At 50.6% G+C, this 24,483-nt stretch overlaps 2 long non-coding RNA genes across 2 annotated transcripts in view; one reads left to right on the plus strand and one right to left on the minus strand.

Moving 5' to 3' along the window:
* The first annotated feature begins 1,028 nt into the window (after positions 1 to 1,028).
* The window catches only part of LOC309616285, a 409,627-nt gene continuing 386,172 nt past the window's right edge, over positions 1,029 to 24,483 (plus strand). Inside the window, exon 1 of the long non-coding RNA XR_014237414.1 lies at positions 1,029 to 11,940. This is a non-coding gene — a long non-coding RNA (uncharacterized lncRNA). The remainder of the gene's footprint in view (positions 11,941 to 24,483) is intronic.
* Positions 14,525 to 20,717, minus strand: LOC309616283. The gene is made up of 2 exons (XR_014237412.1): positions 18,514 to 20,717; positions 14,525 to 17,085 (listed from the first exon to the last, which is right to left on the minus strand). It is a non-coding gene; the product is annotated as an uncharacterized lncRNA (long non-coding RNA).

Raw genomic sequence — 24,483 nt, forward strand, 5'->3', positions numbered from 1 at the left:
GTTGTACACTGCACAACTCCAGGAAGTAACATGACAAAACCACAGTATGAACGGCACCCCCTGGAACTTTCTGAGCGCTAGACCTGCTCAACCTGCTCCCTGCAGCCTTGAACCCAACAGTGTGGATTCCTGATTTAGGTAGTTCTGGTGTTAACCTCCACCTCTCCGATGTAGAGTCAGTTTGTGTGCACATTCACCACGTGATTAATAGCGAAGCATTTTTAAGGTAATCACACAGGCAGTAAAGCAAGCACTTACCCCATGCCTGGCACACTCTAACTCAGTAAACCGTATTATTATTTTGGTTCTGCCTCCAGCATTTTTCTGCCCAAGCACCAGCACTAGAGTGAACTTTGGCTTTCAGAGTCCCAGCTCCGGCTTTGGAGATCCTTCTAGGAGATCCCAGCAGGCTAGGAACTCCTACCCTGGCCCCCGGCTCCCACCCACCAAGTCTCTGGCTCCCATTGAGAGGGCCCCCCAGAAGCCAGTCACTTCCCCTAGGGAGATAAAAGGTTGGACCGAGATGTCCCTTCTCTTCTCAGGGTTCAAAGCTACCGCCAGCCCCCACGTGGCCGGCTTGATTTGTTTCTTATCTTTAATTTTTTTTTAATCGAGCAGATCCCCTCCGGTTACTTTTTCCACAGCATCTTACAGCATCTTTGGAGCCGGCAACAAAAGCATTCTTTTTGGAGCCGGCGGGGGGCCAGGGCAGAGCCACTTCAAAGGGAATGCAAAGCGGCAGCGATGTCCCTGTCATTGTCTTCCCCTGCGTGTCTGCCCCCCATTGTCCTGAGGCCGCCCTGAATAGGCAGGCACAAAGGCCACCGTTCAAAGTGGGCACCACATGCTCCATCAGAAGGCCAGCCTTTGCCTCTGCTCTGTTCCCTTCATCCTCACACACACAGGTTTCCAGCTCGGGAGGGGAACTGGCCTTGAAGAAGGCTCCCTCCCCGCCCCCCGCTCTGTCTCTCTGTCTGTCTCTCTCTCTCTTCCTCTCTCTCCTCCTGAGCCAAAACTTATGATTATATTTTGAGGTAGCCCCTGATTGGCAACCTTTCCCTCTTACTTTTTCTACAGAACAGGGGCGATTCACCCCATGCTGCAGATCTGCCTTAGGACTGCTGGGGCTTTCTTGTAGGGTGGGAACCTGGGTGGGACTGTTTTCCCCTCTGCAAGGGAGGGAGAGGGACAAATGCCACTCCCGGCACCAGGGGGTCTGAGGCTTGCTGAGCTGAATGGGAGTTTAGAAATAGATTATCCAACCTCAATATTATAGAAGAGGAAAGAAACTGAGGCCCTGAGATGGGAAGCAACTTGTCTATTACTATCCTCATTTGAGGGAGAAGGAAACAGAGGCTCAGAGAGGTTAAGCAACTTGCCCAGAGTCACACAGCTGGTTCGTGGCAGAGTTGGGGTTTGAACCCAGCTCTGCCAGACTCAGTGGGGCATTGAACATTTGTCCTGTGGTCCTGTGGTTCTCTTCGTAGGCACACTGTGTGCAGTGTCTTGGGGCGGTGGCTGGGATCAGGTCCTTGGGGAGGTGAGGGGGAGGGTGAAATAATCACAGTGAGTCTGGATTCAGGGACTTACTGATGTCCTCAGCCCTGAGCTGGGGAGGCCGAGGGGAGGGGAGCAAGCAGGGCAGACTCCAGCCTCAGAAGTTTCCAGGGCCCACAGGAAAGGTAAGAGATGCTTGTGTGGAGGGAGCCTGGCCACATGACAACGATGGGGTCCCTAGAGTCAGCCAGAACCTGGGTTCAAATCCCGGCTCTGTTGCTGAGCTGTGTGACCTTGAGCTTTTACCTGCAAGATGGGGGCAGTGCTGTCCACCTTGCAGGGAAAGGGTCTCGGGCAGCACCCAGCACACAGTAGGTGCTCGAAGAGGGCTGTAGTTGTCATTGTCTTGTAAAAATCAAGAAAACTGGACAAGGGAGTGTGAGATCTATTTGAGGCCTGAGTATAAGCTCTGCGGAGCAAGGGGAGCAGTTAGAGGGGCTGCTGGATGGAGGGCAGGACCCAGAGACTGGGACACAGGATCGGGGGTAAAAGGAGGCAGGGAGGGGGCGATGGGGGGCTAAGCACACCTGGCCTTGGGGTTGCCTTTAGGCACTATTCCAGAAAGAACTCAGCCCTACAGGAGAGATGGGGCAGGGATGAGAGGAGGCCTGCAGGCTGCCAAGGGGGCTGGGATGGCCTCACTCGGCCTGGACACTAGGCCTAGCTCAGCCCACTGACGTGCTGCATGACCAAGGGGCAAGGGAAGACCCCTCCGATGCTCAGCTCCCCCAACCTGTGAAATGAGGGGGATGATCTAGTTTTGGTGGGAGACTTGCTCCCGTGCTCCAAAAAGGTGGGGCAAGGGCAGTAGAGGGCCTGCCCAGGGGACAGGGCTCCAGGCCCCCAGCCCCGGCTGCACCCAGCGCAGCCCCTCTGAGCCGGCACAGATTGGGTCCCCACTTAAGGCTGCCTTGGAACACAGGTGAGGTGGCTTTTAAAAACCAAGCTCAAAAAACTGCCACAGACTTGATTGAACATGAAGGTACTGAGCACCAACTGAGGGCCAGATTATAGTGAAGGTGAATAAGAATCAGTCCCTGCCCTCAAGGAGCTTACAGTCTGGTGTGGCGACAAACACAGAAAAGAACTTGCAGGGAACTGGAGTGACAGAGGTTTCTCCGGAGCTGGAAAGATCCGGGGCTACAAACCCAAGCTTCGGGAGCTTTAGGTGTATTGAGCTGATACCTCTCTCCCTCTTTCCCTCTGCACACACGTGCGCGCGCACACACACACACACACACACACACACACACACACACACGGCCTGAAGCAATCCCTAAGATGCCCATCAGCCCCAGAACCCACTCACATCCACTTGCCTGTGGTTGGAACCCATAGACGCAGAGATGAGAAAGTCCGTACTTGGCACCAACCAGGGTTATTTCTCTGGCACTCTTACCGAGTTCTGCAGGCCAAAAATAATCAGTAAAAATATCAAAACCAGCTAATGTTTATTGAGCACTTCCGGTGTGCCTGGCACTGTACTAGACACCATCTATTTACCATTTCACCCTCCTATCAACCCTAGGAGATGTGGACAGGTATTGTGGCCACATCCCAAATGAGAAAACGGACATTAAAACGACTCCGCCTGGGTCGGGTGTCACCCAGGCAGCCTTGCTCACTGGCTGAGCTCTAACCACTGCACATTATGCCATTTGGGCCAGGCCAGCTTCCTGAAGGAGACAGGACACAGCTAATTAATTTAATAGGTGCACAGAAAGAAACTGAAACTTAGAATGAGCTTCCCTTACTTTTGCTCCATGGCCTCCTGACTATGGGGTCAGTTCTTGATGGGAACTCCATCTCAGTGTTAAGACACACAACTCTGCTTAATCTCATTCCCCAAGACACATCAGCCTAATGAAATCTTCTCTTTCTATAAATTAACATGTCGAGGAAACAGCTGAGCGTAAATAGAGTTGCAGTGTCTTCTGTTTAGACGCCATTGACTTTCAAATCAGCTTGCTTCTCCAGCCCCCATGGCAGAAATAAAGTCAAAATGCAAATGTAGCATAAACGACTCTATAATAAATGCTCATTCAACATTTATTCTTTCTCAAATCATCTCTTAAAGCCCTTTCATGCTAATGTCTAGGAGATGTGACATTAGAAAAATTGCTTTGACATGCTAAGGGGCTCCAAGATTAACAAAAAAAAGAAAGGACAAGATAAAGCTTTCGGAAGACCTATTTCAGAGGAATTATTCCTGCCTTTGAAAGTGTTCCAAGGTTGCTGCACATTTCAGCTTGTTGGCATACATGTAAATGAAGTGCTACAAAAGTCCTCGGCTAAATTCCACTTGAATGAAAGCTCCCCGCCGCCGGCACAGCGACAGGGAGGGTGGCCAGACTTCATGATGAGCCCTGAAGGGGGCTGGAGGGGGCTTTCTTGTCCTGAAGGCAGAAGGAAGGCAGGTTCTAGCCCAAGCCGTGGATAAAAAATGTCAGGGCCCAGCACGGTTGGTATGGCCAGTTCCTGACTGCCTTGTTGAGGAAGCAACATCTGCATCTTTTATCAAACAAACGATCCAACCCACCAGCCTTGCCTCTCCCTTGTGTTTCTTGAGTGACTTCTGTAACCAATCCGGGCTGCTCTTAAATGGAGATAAAAAGAGAGCCCACTTAGAGAGGAGGCAGTGGCATAACTCACCAAGAGTGCTCTGTGGAGTGTCTGACACTTAGTGAGAGCTCAAGGAATTGTTTGTGGTTGATGTCATCACACTGACTTGCTCTCGTAAAGCCCCGCTGAAGGACACGTTGGAGGCAGAAGAAAGAGAAAGAGCAGGGAAGGAGAAGTAGGAGTGTCACCGACAAAGTCACCAAGACCCAGAGAGGCTCCGTGACTGTTCCAGGGTCCCCCAGAGCGATGGAGTCACAGCCAAGTCTGCCATGTGGTCCGTCTTGCTGCCCCTCCCCCAAGCCCAGCTTGGGCCCATCCTTCCGGCACAGCCCTCACACTTGCTGAATTTCATCTCCTAGAGTCACAGCGTCTTCTAAGCAGTTCCACTGAGGATTAGACTTTGAATTAAGGGCCTATGTGACAATCCTGGACACCACATTTCAGAGCAAGTTGGATGTGCTGCGAACATCATTCTTAATTACTGGGGTATCTTAGAGTTTCCTGGAGTGGAAGGGAAGGAGTTTTCACTGAGCATCTGCTTTAGGCTGAATAGTGTCCCCCAAATTCATATGCTGAAGCCTTAACCCCCAGGACCTCAGAATGTGACTGTATTTGGAGACAGGGCCTTCAAAGAGGTGGTTAAGTAAAAATGAGGTCATTAGGGTGGGCCCTAATCCATATGACGGTGTTCGTATAAGAGAGGGATATTTGGACACAAACATACGCAGAGGGAAGCCATGTGAAGACGCAGGGAGAAAGCAGCCGTCTGTAAGCCAAGGAGAGAGGCCTCAGAAGAAACCAACCCTGCTGATCTCAGACTTCCAGCCTCCAGAACTGTGAGAGAATAAAGTTCTGTTGTTTAAGCACCCAGTCTGTGGTCCTTTGTTATGGCAGCCCTAGTAGACTTGTATAGCATCTTCGAAACAGGTTGTATCGTTAATGTAGGCAACAGCCCATTGATATTGATATTTACTCTCATTTTAAATACTTCTACATTATTCCAGGTGGACAAACTGCTCTAACCATCCTAAAATGTCAGTGGCTTACCACAGAAAAAGTGTATTTCCTACTCACAGGGTAGCCCATGGGGCCGTCTGTGGGTGGGGTCCCCCTGTGCAGCTCTCCTTCCGTGGTGATGGGGGCCAGCCAGGTTCCTCCCGTCTTTAGTGGCAGATGGAGAAAGACGAGGAAGGATCATGCCTGGGAAGGCTTAGGGAGAAGCTTGCAGTGGGGCCATCGCCTCTGCCCACAGGCCCTTGCTGGAACTCAGTCCCACGGGTGGCCCTAACCACCCAGGAGGCAGGGGAAGTATGGGCGAGCTGAGTTCCCAGGAGATAAAAAGGAACCATTTAGAACAACTAGCAAGTCTCTGTTTCAAGGAAAACAGATTGAGAGATTAAGTGACCTGTCAGAAGAAACAGAGCAAGTTGGCTACAGAGCGAGCCCCAGGACCTGCTCATGAGAGACCTCATCACTTTCACCACCACCACCCTCAGATCCTCAGCAATAACAACAGGCTTTTACTGAGCACGTACTAGGTGTTGGATGCTGTTTGGGCACTGAGACTCAGGGCTGTGTAAGACTCAAGCACACTGTCACTTGGGGGAAACAAGCTATACTTTGCTGGGAAAGAAAACACCAATGAGACCCAACTCTGGTTAGGACAAAGTGAGCACTACAGATGGCCGAGCTCCCAGAAGCCTTTGGGATGCTAGAGACAGGGGTGTTCACTGAAGGATGAGGAGCTGATCCGTGCAGGAAGGGGACTCAGGAGGATGGAGAGAATAAGGCTGGGCATTCCAGAGAGGGAAAGTGATATGTGAGGGCACCAATCCCAGGGACCCCCTCTGAGGAGGGTTTGCGGAGTGAGAGTTAGGCTGGCAAAGTGGGAGATACCAGGTGGCCAGGGCCTCGAAGTTCAGGGCTAAGTTGCGCGGAACAGTGGAGAGGTTTGGGGCAGGAGTGTAGAAGATGTTGTTGCCACCCAGCCCATCACTCTGGGTCTTTCCAACTGCCAGCACCCACATCTCTTTCTCTGATGGACAGAGTCCCACACGTCCACTCCACCCACAGGACAGCAGTGCTGGAAAATTACCACCACCCAGGAACAAGCTCTTGAGCTCTGTCAGAAGGGAGTTGGTGTATCAATACCCCAGCTCCCTCATGCGCAGGGAGGTGGGGTAACTCATAGGTGCATGTTCTACACTGGTTCCCAGGGCTCCCTGGCAGGGTATGCCCCAGTTGTCCTCAATGGTAACAAGCTCGAGAACGTGCCCTCTGTGGCTGCCTTCCCTTTCTCATCTCACTATCCTGCCCCTTTGCTGATGTTTCCTGGGATCACCTTCCAGATGAACTTTTGGCAACCAAGCTGACACAGGTATCATGTGATTCTGTCATAACTACAGTAGAAATTGCTGGCACGTATCCAGCAGGTGACAACCTACCAACCTCATCCCTCATCACAGGAGCCCAATGTGGCCGCAGATGTATGATCTGAGGAGGGGATCCTGAGACTTTTTTTTAATACTAATAAGCCAAGAGCTTTATTGACGCAGCAGACACTTTACAATGAACCCAAGAGAGCCCGCCTTCTCTGGGATGACGGGATGTCTGTACAAACTCTCAGGGGGGTTCCACTTCGAAAAAGAACAAGCTCTCCCTTTTACCACAGCTCTTGGATTGGCACCTGCCCACATCATCCCTGCCCCTTTTTAAATAGGCAGTGCACCCAGGTACACCTGACCAGCACTGGCCAGGCACTCCGGTAGACAGTCACAATGTCAGAGGGGACCCTGGAACCTTCCCAGCCCCCTGCCTGCCCATCTGCTCAGAGCGACCCATTTCCAACTCTCCCAGAAAAAGTCACCATGACTTAGTACCTCTGGAGGACACCCTCCTGGTCTCTCCAACCTGGAACCTGTCATCTGGATAGATAGCTTCTAGAGGCCCAGGGGGTCAACCATGTCCATAGCCTTCTCCTCTCCTCCCACTCTGGACCCCTGGAGCATCTTGACTCTCATCCCACCTCTCTCCCACAAGATTCTCCGAACACTCAAGTGTGAGCCAGCACACACTTTACATGCAAAGTCTTAGATCTGCCAAGAGTCTCACCTGGGAAAGACTTCTCAGGGCAACCCTGCAAGGTGTCTCTGGAGCTTTCATCACCCCTGACTCTCAGTCACGTTGAACTGGCCCAGCCTGAGACGGTCACTGTCCCTGGATGGGATCAGCCGTCCTCTGGGCTTGGGGTGGGTGGCAACATAGGAGCTGCTCAGGGGTTCCCTCTTTGGAAAGCTTGATATGAGCTGGGGCAGGGGGACCATGAGCAAGTAAAGCTTCAGGGGAATGCTTCCCCTTCCTGATATAGGTACTGTGAAGTCAGAAACAGATCAAAAACTGTCAAAGGCGCATGGAATCAGCTAGTAAACTGTGAAACCCAAGCCACCATTTTGTTTTACAGTGGAAAAATTGCAAGTGGTTTATCAAGAGAGGAAATCACATTTTTTATTAAAAGAAAAAAAAAAAAAACTATATGCCCAGGAGTGGTTGGCTGGATTCCCCAGTGTCCCAGGATTAAGCAATACGACAGAGCTCGCTTGCCTTGGGACCATGAGTGAATGGCTCATGTGGATTAAATCCCTCATCCTGTGATTTTTTTTTTTTTTCATTCTGTTACATCTATTGTCTTCGTCAGGGCTTCCCAGAAGCAGACCCTGAGACCAGGATTTGAAACATGGAGTTCATCTGGGAGGTGATCCCAGGAAGCACCAATGAGGGTCGGGGGATGGGAGGCAGAGAGGGGGAGGAAGCCAATCGGGGGCATAATGATCACCCCTGTGCCTGCCGGGGCTCACTCCCCACTGGGGACTGCAGAAAGATCACCCCAGGCGTCCCACCAGAGGGGCAAGAAACTGTCAGTCATTGGATGAAATCTGATCCCAAGGATGTTGATTCCACCCCACTTTTGTTTTTTCTTTTTTTATTTATTTATTTACTTATTATTTATTTATTTGGTTGCTCCAGGTCTTAGTTGCGGCAGGCAGGCTCCTTAGTTACGGCTCGTGGGCTCCTTAGTTGTGGCATGTGAACTCTTAGTTGTGGCATGCATGTGGGATCTGGTTCCCTGACCAGGGATTGAAGCCAGGTCCGCTGCATTGGGAGCTTGGAGTCTTAACCACTGTGCCACCAGGGAAGTCCCTCCCCCACGTTTTCGTGAGGTAAATCCCAGCAGCCAGAGGAAGCATCTGGAAAGAGCCACAGGTGATGCCACAGGGTCATCCTGAACATGTGCAGCGTGGGGGGATTCGGAGCTGAGCACCAGCCATATCTGTCACACCTGTGGGGATAAGGACAGGCTTTTGTTCTCCCTACAGGCTCATCCAGCTCTGTAACTACTGCCAGCATCCCCAGTACATGGGACGTGTGTACAAACTTTTTACTATTAACACGTGAAATCTGAGGCCGCCCTCTGGAATAAAAGCTAAATTCTGCAGAGTTGGGCTTGGGGATGGGCTTGGATTAGGGGTGGGTAGGGATGGGACAAAGAATCCTGCACTGCGTAAGGTAGAAGTAACCTAAGGGACGAGGATCAGACCAAGACATGTGGGCCCCTCAGGCAGGCCAAGAGAATGTGAACATCTATCCGCTCTTGCTTAGCAGAGAAGCTGCACTCTGTGTCAGCCAACCTCAGCCTCTCTCTCCTCGGCCATTCCTTCAAGCAATTCAGCTCTGGCCCCAAACTTGCACCTTTGTTCAGCCAAAAAAACCCTAAAGTTAACAGAACTGTCCACCTTAGAAAGCAATTTGGGGACCATCACTTGTTACTCAAGCGTGCTCCTTAGGACCTACTGAGACCCCCAACTGGCTTAACAGAGAATTTCTTCCATCTGTATTCAGGACACTCCCAGATGATGCGGCCTCCCAAATACAACTTTTCCCAGCTTGCTTCACTTCCAGTGACTCCCCTCCCCACCCCCTGCCACTTACCCAAGCCCTGTTAGGAATCATCTTGTCTTCATTTTATAATAGAGGAAACAAAGACCTAGAGAGGTTAAGGAATTTGTCTAAGGCCACACAGCAGGTTAGAGGCAGGCCAGGTCTCCCAACTCTCCACTCAGTACTCCTACCAAAGAACCCATTCAATGCCCTACACCCGGCTGCATATGGCCAGCACACCCCTCATCGGCGCTTTCTACCTCCAGGGCCCCAGAGCCAGCTGTTGGGAGCTCTGGTGAAAGAGATCAAAAGTGGGTACCAGATTCTGAGGCTGAGGCCCTCACGGCCAACACTGAGCATTTCCGCCCATCGTACCACCAACCCCGCTAATACATATTTTATGGGGCTGTTCTCCCTTCCTTGCAAACGATGTCATTAATCTGCTCCCTGGCTGTGTGGAATAACATCCCTCAAGAACAGACCGCTTTCTGAATATTTTATCATTTCTCATTCCTTCTCCCCAAACTAATATATTTTACAGTCTACCTCCTGCAGGAGAACTATATTGTTTTCTCTCAGTGCCCAAGAACTTAGACACAGAATCGTGCATAAGTGAAAAAAATACATATATATGCCTTGCTCTTGATGATGAAAGTGAGAACCAATCAGTTATCAAGCTGTGAAGGAAGCCGAGAGAAAGATTTGCATATGGTACCAAAAAAAAAAAAAAAAGGAATAAATCAGACTCCACCCCGCAGAGGGACCAAATGAAAAGGAGGCAGGCATCTCTTCTCTAACAGGGAACCTCAGAGTTTCCGTGCCATCCTTCCTGCATCTGGCGAATCGCAGCAGTGGGAGAGCAAAGAGTTATTTTGTCAGCAAGGTCAAAAACTTCCTACTTGGAGAACCGAACTGAAGAGACTGAAGGTCTTGCAAAGTTTTACAGCGACAGCGCCATTTTTATCAGCCTGGAATATTTATTGCAAGGAGGATTTGAACATTCGTGTGGCCCTTCTGTTTCTTTGTTTATTATTCTGTTTTGATTTTTAAAAAAATGGTTTGTGAGATGGAAAGGTAGAGACGGTGACCCCCATTTACAAATGAGGGCAGACAGACTTAGAAAGGGGAACACGCTGGCATACAAGTAAAAGAGTTAAGAAAAAAAAGGTTATTTAACAGTTTGTCCCAAGGCCATTTTAAAGAGAAAGTTTTGTTTAGAAAAATATCTTGCTGGGGTAGTTTGTGTGCAAAGGTGGGACCTTGGCACACATGCACGGAAGATGGTGATAAATTCAATCACTCTGCATAAGGATTTAGAAGGGATTAAGGGTGAGCTGGAGAAAAAGTGGGGCTGATGTGGCAGAAGCCCAGATAGAGTGAAAAACTTCTACAGGGGCCATGGCTAAGGGGCTTTTCCAGATAAGGATGACTAATATTGATTTTAACTTGTCAGTTTCTGTAATGTACCCTTCCTCCTCCTGAAAATGCCAGCCAGCAAAGTCGGCCGTGCAAAGGAATGACTTGTGTGAGTGGCATTTGGGGGGATGTGGGGAAAGAGTTAGGGTCCACTTCAGAGCTAGTACAGGACCAAGAAAAGAAACAGTCCCGGGGGAGAGAGGCGAGTGAGAGCAGAGGTTGGGGAGCAAGGAGTCAGGACCAGAAGTAAAAGCACGGACACCTAGGAATTTGCAGGAATCTCAGGAGGGCGTGTTTGCCCACCCACCCCGACTCCAGAATGTGATTGCAGGATTGGAGTCAGTTATATCCCTCTTGTAAATGGGGTGCCCTCTGCTGACGTGTGGGTTTCACAGAGGTGAATAAAGCAGAGTCTCAGCTCAAAGGAGCTTACAGTTTACAGTTTAAAAACAGAGGCAGGTGCAAGGCCAAGAGATATCATCCATGCACGTGAAGGGACTTGGCCAAGGACTCCACGCTGGTAGGAAGCAGAGTGAGGGAGAAACTGCCCCCAGACTCCCGAAGCAGTACCCCTGCCCTCACCCGTCTCTCTCTCCCCAGTGAAGGAGGCCTAGGTCCAGTCTTGGCCCTTAAAAGCCTTTTGTATCTAAAGGCTTTTATGAATTATTATGATCTTAACATTTATTTTATTGTCAATGAATTCCACATGAAATAGGTCAGGACACCTGTTTTCCAGGCCCAGCTCTCCAGTCAGTTGGCCTCGCGGTGAACAATGAGATGTCTGCCTGCCCCCATCCACCTCAAAGTGGTCCTGGTCAAAGTGGTCTGACCTGCTGCCCTCTCTTCTGTGGCCCTTGTGAGTCTGTGTCTTCAGTGACAGTCACAGCTCTTGCAAGAGCCCCTGGCCAGTGTCCCAGAGCTTCGACCCCGTGGATCACAATCCCTCCTCCCGGGTTCACCTTCCCAGCACTGGCCTAAGCCACATGGCAGCGTCCTCCCAGTTTGTCTCTGGGGTCTGGAGGGGCAGACAGCAGCCACGGACCCAGCTCCAAACGGACATGTGGGAAACGCTGAGCAGATGCGAATTGTCCTCATTATTATGGAAGATCACAAAAATCATCACAACAGGTGCCCTTTGTTAAGCATCTATTCTGCACCAGGCTGTAGGTGCCCTCATTTGACCCTCACGGTGAGAATTAAATTAATGATGGTAGGTACCATCATTATCCCCATTTTAATTTAATTAATTAATTTATTTATTTTTGGCTGTGCTGGGTCTTCGTTCCTGTGTGAGGGCTTTCTCTAGTTGCGGCAAGCGGGGGCCACTCTTCATCGCGGTGCGCGGGCCTCTCACTATCGCGGCCTCTCTTGTTGCAGAGCACAGGCTCCAGACGCGCAGGCTCAGTAGTTGTGGCTCACGGGCTTAGTTGCTCCGCGGCATGTGGGATCTTCCCATACCAGGGCTTGAACCCGCATCCCCCTGCATTAGGAGGCAGATTCTCAACCACTGCGCCACCAGGGAAGCCCTATCCCCATTTTATGAATAAAGAAATGGAGGCTCAGAGAGGTTAACCAGTTGTCCAAGGTCCCATAACCGGCCAGAGCTGGGATTTACACCCCAGCTGTCTGACTACAGATCTCTCACGCTCTTCAACACATTGAATTATAAACACTCCCTGGGGTCCTTCACCTGAAAGAACAAAATGAACATGGGTTGGGTTCACTTGTCCTGAAGTCTTGTCCCTCTACTAGGGACAGGGTCTCTGTCGCCTCCCCAAGGTGAATGCATCAGAGCTCCAGATGGAAGGACAGATGGGATGAAAGGAGTAGGTCCCAGCGATTCGGCCAGGTCACTGGCTGGATTGGCTTCCTGGTTTCCCAAGGCTGACGTCAGCGTGAAGAGGCTGGTGCGTGAGGGAGAAGGGAAAGGAAGAGGAGCCGGGAGAAACAGGCAGATCTGGTGAGGAGCGCCACAGCCCCCCACCCCCAGATGGCCTGTGTGGACCCCTATGCGGGGGCCCCGCTCTCACACCGTCTGAGTTATCCAGGCAAGGAGGCCGCAGGAGCCCAGGAGGTCTATGATGTCTGGGGGTTTCATGACTGCTTAGGTGGACCAAAAGAGAAAAGAATTTCGTTCCGCCCGCTTATCTCCTAACCTTATAAACTCAGGATTAGCAGATCAAAGGCGGATTTGGCACAGCTGAGGGACAGCAGTGGCTTCAGAGAATAGTTTGGGCCACATCCTTCATGATCAAATGAGCTTAAGTCATTGATAAATAAACGGCGTTTTGAATTCCTCTAATTGGGCGTGCGGGTCATGCCTGAGCCACACCAGCCCGGCCATCCGGGCAGAGTTAATGAGCTAGAGAGGGCTGTGGGAGGAGCCAGACGGTGGCCACGAGAAGGGGTTCCAGGGAGCACCCAAGTCACGGGCAGGGGTCCCAGGACCGCCCTCCTCAAGAAGCCCGAGAGTAAAGGGCATGCATTCTGAAGCCAGAAGAGATGGGTTCAAATTCCCAGCACTGCCACCAGCAAGCTAGGTGACCTGGGGGCGTGGGGGAGGGGAGGGTCCCGTGACCTGTCTGCACCTCCATTTCCTCAGCTGTAAGATGGGGAAATGACCCATTTAACAACCAACCTGTGTTGAGGTAGGCGGCACTCAACCCAGAGCCCAAGCCCCGAAGCACGGCTGGGGACCAGCCCTGGAGGGTATATGCAGCAAGGAGGGGGGTGTGGAGTCGGAGCACGAGGCCCAGGGCTAAAGCCGGTTCCCCCACTGCCTGGCTGAGACACTTCATTACTCAGTGCCTCTGTTTCCTTTTCTGTAAAAGGGTTGTCGTGGGGTAAAGAGGAGTTACTGCATGTAAGCGCCTGAACACTCAACCAATGGTTGCTGATACAGTCTCAATGCTGTCTGCTCAGCGATATTGATGACCTTGTACCTGTTGATCCCAGATCCTAGCCTTGCTCCATATCACAGGAACTACATTTCCCAGACTCCTCGGCCATCTGGCTTCTGTGTTGGTCTGGCTCATGGGAGGCATCGCAGAGAGTGAGAGGAGGGAAAAGCCAAGTTATTTCTCCCCTCCTCCCCCACCTCTGTGTTTCCTGTGGTTTCTCCAACAGAGACTGTGCTGGGCCTCTGGTCCCACCCCCATCAGACAGTCCCCGCCCAGATTCTAGTTCCCACCCCAGCTCCCAGGCTCTGCCCCCATCCCTCCTCTCTCTGCCCCCATCCCTGGGGTAGCAGCAGCTTCCTACTGCTGCTAGGCTCCTGGCTTTCTTATTTTTCCCTGCTTGGCTTCTCAGCTCTTACATCTCTTGTGTAATCAATTCCCTCTATTGAATTCTGTCTCGTGAAAGACCTTGAGAGACTTTTGACCTGTATGGACCTTGGTCATCCATGCAGGGTTAATTCAGCAACCGCTCTTGGTCAGGCCCTAAACATGAGACATTTCAAACCAAAGCCCTGCCTCCCACTCAGCCTGTAATCAATCTGCCAAATGGGGCAGAGGACTCACCAGACCAGCAGTGAGCCCATCTGGTCACTAAGCACCTTCACATCCATGAGGGCTTGTGAGTGGAGCTTGAATGACTGTTCCTGTTGACAGATAGGCAGATGGAGGTGTGGGGAGATAAAGTGGTGGAATATCGTGAGCTGGAACAGAAGGAGCCCTGGAATAGGGTCAGCACACTGGGGACTGCTCCTGGGGCACCAAGTGGCCTTGAGTAATGCCCTGCTCTCCCTGGGCTTCTGTTTCTCCATCTGAGAAATGAACAGCATAAAAGGGGTGATCTCCACTGTTCCTTCCATTTCCACATTTAGTAGCTTCTGATTATTCATCAACAGGAAAGAACATAGGAAAAACACCTCTGAGCTGTGGGGTTTGACTCTTAACCTAAAGAAGCTACCAGTTCAGGACTCAAAATGTACAGAGAGCACTGCTTTGGGTCCGGCAGTCCTGGGTCTGAGTCCAGCTCTGCTGTAACTCACTAGGTGGCCTAGAGCAAGTCAGTCTCCTCTCTGAGCCTCAATTTCCCCATTACAAACATGAAGCCCATAGCAGTACCTACCCCAAGGGCTGTGTGGATTTAAAAAATGATGTGCACAAAAGCACTCAGCACAGAGTAGGCGCTCAATAAATGCCAGCCCCGCTGCAGCTGAAAGTTAGTTGAAAGCAAGGCGGGGTGGGGGACGTGGAAACTTGACAGGAAAAGATGTTAATCACCTAGGATTCACCGACAATCTACCCTGAAATGGACACTCTACCTGCTGGGGACATTGCCCAGGAGGAAACTGGGAGTGATGAAAGCTGGGCATCCCCAGTAGCCAGATTATGTTTTTCAGCAGCAGAGGAATTTCAGAAGGCTGACAAAGGTTACGTCCTCTCACACAGAGTCTCAGAAACATGCTTGCCCCTCTCCCCCGGGTTTAGCCTTACCCAGAGCCAACACCTGGAAAGGGAGGGCATGAGGTCCCCGTGGGAGGTGGCCATGCAGGTGTCGAGATGGCTGGCTGCTTTAGTTGCCACACAACAGATAGCCTGGAGCGACTAGACCCCAACCCCGCCCCCAGTGGAGGCCTGGCTTAGGCCAGTGCCCTGTGCTGGGCACGGTTTGGGTTAACATTGCCTAGGACCACCAGGCAAAGGAGAGGGTCCTGGGGCGGACAGGTGGGTGACTAGCCTGCTTCTTTCAAGCTCCCAGCTCACTCACATGCTCTGGCTAAAAATAATACCTCCCCAGGTGACCTGCTGTTGCTGGCATGGCTGGACCATGCATAAAACATTGGCCGGTTGGGTTTCCTCCTCTGAATGGCTTCATTCAGAGAATGCAGGGGTGAAAGGCTTATGGGAGGGATCACTTGGCTTCCTGGAGGGACAGAGCGCCCCAACCTCTGCCTGGGCCCCCAGCCTCCCTGCTCTGTGCCCGGCACCTTGGCCCCCAGTGGCAGCCGGCACAGAGGGCTACCAGGTGGGGCCTGGCCGGAAGCAGCTCCCTTCTCCTAATATCCCCCAAGGCCTTTTTCTAGACCCCGTTAATGGAGAAAGAAGAACTGCCCTGCATTTGAATCCTGTTTCTTCCACATTCCAGCCATGTCAAGTATTTGCATGTGCCTCACCTGGCAGGTAAGGAAATGTGCTCAGAGAGGTTGAGTGAGTTGCACAAAGACACACAGCCAGCTGTTTGACTCAGAGTCATTTACTGCTGTGTCCTTCAGTCATGGTCCAAGGGCAGAGTGGTTCAACGGAATGGGTCATGGGGGAAAGAAACGTCCAGGGGAAGTTTGTCTGAGCTCTGTAATTCCTGAAAGAGATGGAGTTAGGGCTTTCTCATAAAAAGGGTTCACTGGCTCCTTTCTCCCTCCCTCTCTCTCTCCTTTTCTTTAATTTATTTTTTCCTTTCTTTATTTCCTCTCTTTATTCACTCAACAAACATTTCCTATAAATCTTTTCTTAACAATAAAAAACATACGCTCATAATAAAAAAGCTTGAAGTTTCTAAAAAAGTAGAGTTAAAAGAATAAAAATGTCCCATAATCCCTCTGTTCCAGTTATCTAATCACTATATAACAAACCACCCCAAATTACTGGCGGAGAACAACCATTTAATTATGATCACAGATTCCGTGAGTCAGGAATTTGGACAGGGTACAGGGGGGATGACTTGTCTCTTCTCCATGATGTCTGAAGCCTCAGCTAGGAAGACCCAAACAGCTGGGGACTAGAATCATCTAGAAGCTTCTTCATTCTCATGTCAGGCTCCTGAACTGGGATGAATCGAGTGCCTAGTCATGGCCTCTCCACGTGGCTCAGGCTTCCTCACAATATGGAAGCCTCAGGGTTGTTGTACTTCTTACCTAGATGCTCAGGGCTCCAAGAGAGAAGGTTCTAGCAAGTGAAGGGAAACTGTATGGCCTTTTGAGACCTAGTCTTGGAAGTTACACAGTGTCACTTCTGCCATTTTCTAATTGGCGAAAGCAGTCACAAGTCCACCCAGGTTCATTGGGGAGAAGTCTCAGGTTCCTCTTCTCAGAGGGAAGAGGTCAAAGAATTTGAGGTCATGTTTTAAAATCACCCTCACTGAGATACCAGACACTGATGTCACAGTGTATTTATTTCCTTCTGGGTACTTTGTTGTGTGTAGGTGAATTAACACTGGACAATTTTGTAACCTAATTTCTTTTTTCAACTTAACGTTGGATTATGAGCATGTTCCCTTGTCATTAGAAACTCTTTATAAACATTTTAATGTTTCAGGCTCTTAAACAAATGCATCTTCATGGTTGAAATTTTTTTAATTGTGAAAAGTCTAAAAAAAAAAAAAACCTAAAAATCACTACTGTCTCACCTACTACATGTACAGTGTTATCATGGTCTGTTCAGGCTGCTATAACAAAATACCACTGAATAGAGAGCTTATAAACAACAGAATTTTATTGCGCACAGTTCTGTAGGCTGGGAAGTCCAAGATCAAGGAACCAGCAGTCACCCTCTGGTGAAGTCCTGCTTCCTTCTTCATAGTCCGCATCTTCTCACTGGGTCCTCACCTGATCTAAGGAGCAAGGGATCTCTCTAGTGTCCCTTTTATAAGGCACCAATCCCATTCATGAGGCCTCCATTCTCATGTCTTAAGCATCTCCCAAAAGCCTACTTCCTTCTACCATCAACTTTTGGGGGTTAGGATTTCAATATACGAATTTTGAAGGGATACATTCAGACCATAGGGAGTTTTAATCCTGGTTTTTTACCACTTAACATTGTAGAATAATCAAGTTCCCACATCTTTCTTCTGCAGCATCATTTTAATGGCTCCTTCTCATTCCACTGTAATCTAGAATTGACTTAAAAGATTCCCACTGGATCAGAGGCTGTTCCCAATTTTGCACTACTGTAAAGATCAACACTGACGTTTTGAGCACTAAGCAGGCACTCACTGTGATGGGTACATTACAAATATAGTCTTCTCAACTGCCCCGGGATCATTATCCCCATTTTACAGCTATTAGGAACAATAAGACCTAATATTTACTGAGCACCTGCTATGGGCCCAGCATTTTTCTGAGCGCTTTATGTGGATGACTCACTTGAAATCCTCACTACAGCTTACGAGTTAGGTGCCCCGCCTTCACACCACAGACGAGAAAACTGAAGTACAGAAAGGTTAGTAACTTGCTCCACGATGCCACAACTTGTAGTAACTGGCAGAACCTCGACCCGAACCAGATCTGAAAGTGCTGCACTGAACCACTGAAGACGTCAGGACTGGCTTCCGCCTGGGAGGGGCTTCCGCCTGGGAGGGGCCCACCCTCGCCCTCGCCCTCGCCCTGAGCCAGGAGGAGAGAGGGTTGGAGCCCCGGCTACCCCAGTGTGTGGGGAGGGGACAGAGACTTGACCCTTCGTGGGCATCTGGAAAGAGGCTGGGAAGTGTAAGCGTGTGGAGGGCCGTGTCCAGCTCAGCGTTTTCGCGCCTTTGGTGGCTTTAAGGGTCAAGAGCCAAGCGCAGGACCACCTGCCAGGAACTGAGTGTGACTTGGATGGGCCCAGCCGGTTCTCTCCACTCCCCGGGAACTTGGGGCTGTGACGTTCACTCCCAAGACCCTTCCAACAGCCCACCCTGTATCCACTGTAGCAGCAAGGCCTTTCGAATCGCCCAGTCCTTTGCACCCCCATTGCCACCGTCCTGGTCCAAGTCACTGTCTTCTCTCACCTGGACCACTGGAAAGGCCTCCCAGCTGGCCTTCCGGCTTCCCTCCTGGCCCCCTGTGCCCCAGGTTCCACAGAGCGGCCCGGTGATCTTTATTAAAGTACTGATCTGATCAAGCCACCACCTGGCTAAAACATTTTAATGCTTCCTGTTGATCTTAGGTGAAATGCAAAATTCCTCAACTTGGCCTTCAGGGCACCCCAAGACCTGGCCCCTCCCCACCTCTCCAGTACCACCTCCCACATGTCACTCTGCCTCCAGCCTCACTGGCCTTACCTCAGGTCCTGGGTCATTAGGCTTCCTCCCGTCACAAGGCCTTTGCACGTGCTCTTCCCTCTACCGAGGAAGCTTGTCCCTCCCTCCTGTACCCTCGGAACTTCAGGGTTCAGTCCTTCAGGAACTTCAGTCCTCCAGAGTGACTTGCCCTGTCTTCCCATCCGGTGGAGACCTCCAATCATAGGCCCAGTTCTGAGGTCACGTTTGCTTCGTCTCCCATCACCCCTCTACACCGTAAGCTCCACAAGGGCAGGGACCACAACTGCTCTACTCCTCCGTGTACACCTGCAGGGCCTCGTAGGTGCTCCCAGAGATGTGTGACATCCATGTCGGACTTTCAGAAACAGCTAATAGCTACGGAGCCCCAAGGGTGGGCCGCACTCAGTTCTCTTGGCTTATATTAATCCATTTAATCCTCACACATGAAGCAGATAGTATTATTCCCATCCCCAGCAGGGCACAGCAAAGTTGTCACTTGCCCAAAGTTCGCAAGTTGCCGAGGCTAGGGACAGCAGCGGAACTGGCAAGATATGGCTTTAGAGCCACGCGTGGGGCCTCTGGACTCAGAGCTCATCTCCACTGAGCCCGCCCCCGGGAGGCAGACAGCTCAGGGCTTGGCAGCGCGTGGAAACCCAGCGCCACCCACCTTCAGCCAGCCAGCCACTGGAGCCAAGGGACCAATGGCTTTGACAACGCGACTATGGGCCCAGGGTGGCCGACCCACCAGGAAAGACATCAGCCCACACATAGGACGAGCCCTTCTTGTTTGCTTTGTATCTGGTTCCTGCTCGGCAGCGCCTGCCAGGAGCTGCCAGGGCTGTGCTTTTTTTATCTAATGGTTAAAATTCTTAGAAGTATTATGCTCTGCTTTGCTTGGCAGTGCCTCAGAACATACCTCTGATGCGGCAGGTAACTGGATAGGGTCTTGGTCACAGCGATTTGCTGAACACGGGGTTTTGTGCAAGAAAACACATTACGGCACTCAGGGGTGTCACTCAGGAACACTGCCAGCCATGATCGGAATTTTGTGTATCAGACAGGAAGGTGCAGGGAGGGAGCCCCAGAAGAGGGAGGCTTGTGTGAGGGATGCAGGATCCCTAAAGTGCTCAGTAAAGAGGACCCCAGGACTCAACCCAACATTACTCAGCCTGGGCCAGAGGGTGAGAACACAAGCTTGATGTCAGATGGGCCAGTGGTTAGGTCTAGCCTTACTGCCCTGGCTGTGTGACCTTGTAAAAGCCAATTAACCTCTCTGAGCCTCATTTTCCTCAAATGTAAAATGAACAAAATTGAAGGATTTACCTCCTAGGGGGTCCTGCAAAATGCACACACGGTATCAATTCTGTTTGGTCACTGCTGTATTCTCCAGACCTGGAGCAATGCCCGACACGTAGTAGGAACTCAATAGATATTTCTTGTGTAGACTTGAATGGCTCACAGCTGTATCCCCAGTACCTAGAACAATGTGTGGCATGTAGTAGGTGCTAAAATTGTTTGTTGAATTGGCTTAATTGTTCATAGCTGTACCCAAATACCAAGCCCAGCACGTGGCATGTAGTACTTACTCAAAAAGTGTTTTTTTGAATGAATGAACATAAAGCATTTGGCATAGGATATAGTGCTTAATTTATGGTAACTCTCTCTGTTCATTCAACAAATTTTTGTTCACTCAACACATATTCGTCAGGGGCTTGTACGTGTTTTTTTCTGACACCACTTCTCTGATTCTCCCACACCAACTAAGTGTCCAACAATTCAATTTAATTCTGATACTAACTACCCGAGCCAGCGTCAAGATCCACCAGTTTAGGGATCAGTCCCACGAGACTTCTCTCCCTTCAGATGTCAGCCACAGATGGGGTCCCCAGGTGACCCACTTCTGCCCAGGCAACTGCAAATTCAGGGATTCTCACAACTCCCTCCTCAGGTTCTATCATTCAGTAGAATGACTCAGGACTCAGGACAGGGCTTTACTTAGGATTACTGGTTTATTAGAAAGGATACAACTCAGGAACAGCCAAATAGAAGACATGAATAGGGTGAAGTATGGGGATGGGAGAGGTACGCCACCCTCCCAGCACCTCAATGTTTTCACCAACCAAGAGTGTTTATAGGGCTTCCTGGTGGCGCAGTGGTTAAGAATCCGCCTGCCAATGCAGGGGACACAGGTTCGAGCCCTGGTCCGGGAAGATCCCACACGCCGCAGAGCAACTAAGCCCGTGAGCCACAATTACTGAGCCTGCGCTCTAGAACCACAACTACTGAAGCCGCGCACCTACAGCCCGTGCTCCGCAACAAGAGAAGCCACCGCAATGAGAAGCCCGTGCACTGCAACGAAGAGTAGCTCCCGCTTGCCGCAACTAGAGAAAGCCCGTGCACAGCAATGAAGACCCAACGCAGCCAAAAATAAATTAAAGAGTGTTTATAACCCAATCTCCAGCCCTTCCCCAGAGGTCAGGAGTAGGGCTGAAAGTTCCCACATCTAATCACTATTTGGTCTTTCTGGTGACCAGCCCCCATCCTGAAGCTTTTTAGGGGCCCACTATGAGTCACCTCATTAGCATAAACTTCGGTGTGGTCACAAAGGGCTCATTAGGAATAAGAAAAGACACTCCTATCACTCAGGAAAAAACAAGGGTTTTTTTAAGAGCTCCATGCCAGGAACCAGAGAAAAAGACCGAATATATTCCTTAAACCACAGCCTGCTACACACATGTCACCATCTTGGGCACTGGGTGAATTAGCCAGACAGGGCCCTGGCTTCCCACAGCTCACAGGCCTTCAGATTTTACCCCCAACTCCCACCTCACCGTAAGCTTCACGTCAATGGCAAGTCTTTGCCAAGGCCCAGCCCAGCGCTGGCACTGAGGGAGGGGCAAGAGAAAGAGGCCTGGTCCCTGCCTTTCATGAGCTCGCGCTACTTGGCTGGAGAGAAAAGACTGACACAAGGGGAATCGTTAGGAGAGGGGAGCAGAAAACAGAAGAAGGCAGATCATGGATGGTGTCAGTACAGAATCTCTCCGAATCAGAAGATAAATATGGCTCTTGGGATGGGCTGCAGGCCCAACAGTGCTGGGCAGTCTCCAGGAGACCCATGGAAAGATGTATCTTGTTATGGGGCAGTTGCCATGGTGTGGTGTCAAGCTGACATTTTTATGCTTTTATTGAAAAGAAAGAATTGCAAACACTATGGGCCTAACCAGCGTGTTCCCAGCAACTGTGGGCAAAAAGAAGTGTGTGTGTGTGTGTTAGGGTGGATGGGTGACAAAGAAAGAAACAGAGAGAAAGAGAAAAAGAGAGACACAGAGACTAAAAGACAAAGACATCGGCTTCCCATCAACACCCAGTGCAAATGGGGTTCTTTGGGAAGCAAAGCTGAGATGAAGTTAGAAACAAAAGCTTTATTAGGGCCGATAAGCCCACGAAAAGATGCTCAATAACATTAGCCTTCAGGGAAATGCAAATCAAAACCACAATGAAATACCCCTTCACCCACTAAAGTGGCCACAGTTAAAAAGACAAACGATAACAAGTGCTGACAAAGGTGTGGGGAAATGGGAGCCCTTGTGCACCACTGGTGAGCACGTGAAATGGTCCAGCCCCTGTGGAAAACAGTCTGGAGGTTCCTCAAAAGATTAAGCATAGAATAACCATAAAAACCAGTAATTCTACTCCTATGTACAGCTGACCCTTGAACAAAGTGAACCCTCTACACCATCGAAACATCTGCTTTATAACTTTACAGTTGGCCCTCCGTATCCACGGTTCCGCATCCATGAACTCAACCAACCTCGAATCGTGTAGTACTGCAGTATATATTTATTGAAAAAAATCCACGTAGAAGTGGACCACACAGTTCAAACTGGTGTTGTTCAAGAGTCAACGTATATATGCAAGATAAGTAAAAATTTATGTCCTAACGAAAACCTGTGCACAAATATTATGGCAGCATTCTTCAGAAATGACAAAAAGTGGAAATGATGCAAATGTCCACGAACTGATGAATGGACGGGTGAAGCGTGGCAGAAGCCCTGTTCTCTCCCCATTCATCTTACAGATGAACAAACTGGGAGGTGGGGCTAGAATTCAGGAATCCAACTCCTAATCCAGGGTCTGTGCCTCCACCTGTCAGGCAGGAGCAGTGCTTGTCCCACTGCTTGCCTGACTGGCAGTAGAGATGACCCCAAGAAGTGAATCCCGGATGATTGTGCCGGCCTTGGGGAAGGGGTGCCGCTGAGGTGGGAGAGTCTCTGCAGAGGGAAATGTGCAGCCAGAGCCCTCGGTAGAGACTACTTGCCCCAGATACAGCCTGGGTTTCCCCCTCTTCCCCCACCTACTTCATGAGTTAAGATCTGGTCCATTGGCTCCAGGGACAGCAGCAGCCACTGAGGGGCAACTGGATGGCCTGGGAGGCACCTTCTGTCTTTTCCCACCACGGACGCAGGGACCACCAGCCCAGCGCAAGTCCCACGTCCTCTCTTCCTGTGGTTCTGGAGTGCCCAGCCAACAAGGTCAGGGCAGCGTCCAGGGAGCCAGGAAGGGCTCCAATGAAGAGGGTCCAGCCCTTGGGACACACCCCACCCTGAGACCTCTGAAGTGCCCCGCTGGATGCTGGGGCCCCACCCCAGTCCAAGGTCTCTGGATGCTGGCCCTGCTGAAGAGGCACCCAAGAGTGTCACACACTCCTGAGACAGTGTGTGGGGTCAGGAGACCCGGGTTCAAGTCTCCAGCTTGCCTCCCGACCCCCTCTCCCACCTGAACAATGACAGAGTTTGAGGCTCTCTGTTGCCTTTAGAGTGAAGATGCTCTAGGATTCCAAGTGGGATCAACAGGGAGGTCCTGGCAGTGGCCAGCCTCAGGGAAGTCAGCGTAGGCCAGCTTCAGTGAGCTCTCCAGGCTGGTGGTTCACCTCTCAGCTTAGCAGGACCCGGCCCCAATTTTATCAGTTACCCCTGAGACTCCAGCCTCTGGGAACTTCCACGTGGCTCAGACTCACAGAAGACAGGACACATTGATGTCCAGGAATACCCACCGACATTAACCTTGGACTAACGGAGGGCTCCTCTGATGTTGCTACCCCGAAGGGCAGAGAGGAATGCTACTGAAGGGAAAGGGAACAGATTCTATAAGAGGAAGAGGAGATGGAGAAGAAGACCCTCAGCCTGCTCACAGTGGGAGGCAATGAGAACCAGAGACCCCAAAATACCTGCCCCCAATGCCAACCTCTCCCGCTCCCGTCCTCCTAGCAGACGTTGCTAGTCAACCATCACCATCACCCCTCTTCTGGAATCTTCCAGACCTTCATAATCAATTGATCACATGCAACTCTTGAGATGAGACCTCTACCGGCTTTGGGGGTGGGGAGGCTGTCTCTTCAACAGGAGGTAGATTCTGAAGTCCTCCCAGAAAAGGTAAACTGCATAGCGTCAAAGATCATCCTTGAAAATCTCCTAAATCTCAAACAAAGTATAGGCGCTCTCAGGCTCTTAATGAATCCAACCCAGGAAGCTTTTCCTCCATCCTGGCCACAGGTCACTGCGTCGATGGCTGAATACCAAATGAGGGGCTTGAATGTCGTCGAGAGGCCGGGATGTGTGAAAATACCTGTCTTTAAAAGCCAGACTCACTCAGGGCAGTGGGAGAGGCACCCGGGACTGAGCTCAAGGGAGGGGATGGCAAAAACAGAGCCCCGCTTCCTCCTGTTCTCTCCCACATAAATGTGTACCCACTGATCAGGAAAAACCTCCTGTCCCAGAGGAGCTGTCAGTTTTCTCTGCTACAACCTGCAAACACAGAATTGGGAGAGAGTGGGGGAATTTGCATTAGTTAAATGCTTATATGATGCAAATCCACTTAATTTGCCATCCCTGCAGTGGGGACATTTGTCTCCATCAAGCCAGGAAGGAGGAGGAAGTGACTAATATCTTCCGAGCACCTGCTGGGCACTTTTACACGTTCCATGTCCTTTAA

The sequence above is a fragment of the Balaenoptera borealis genome (genome assembly GCF_965194805.1).
Source record: "Balaenoptera borealis genome assembly, chromosome: 19".
NCBI lineage: Eukaryota > Metazoa > Chordata > Mammalia > Artiodactyla > Balaenopteridae > Balaenoptera > Balaenoptera borealis.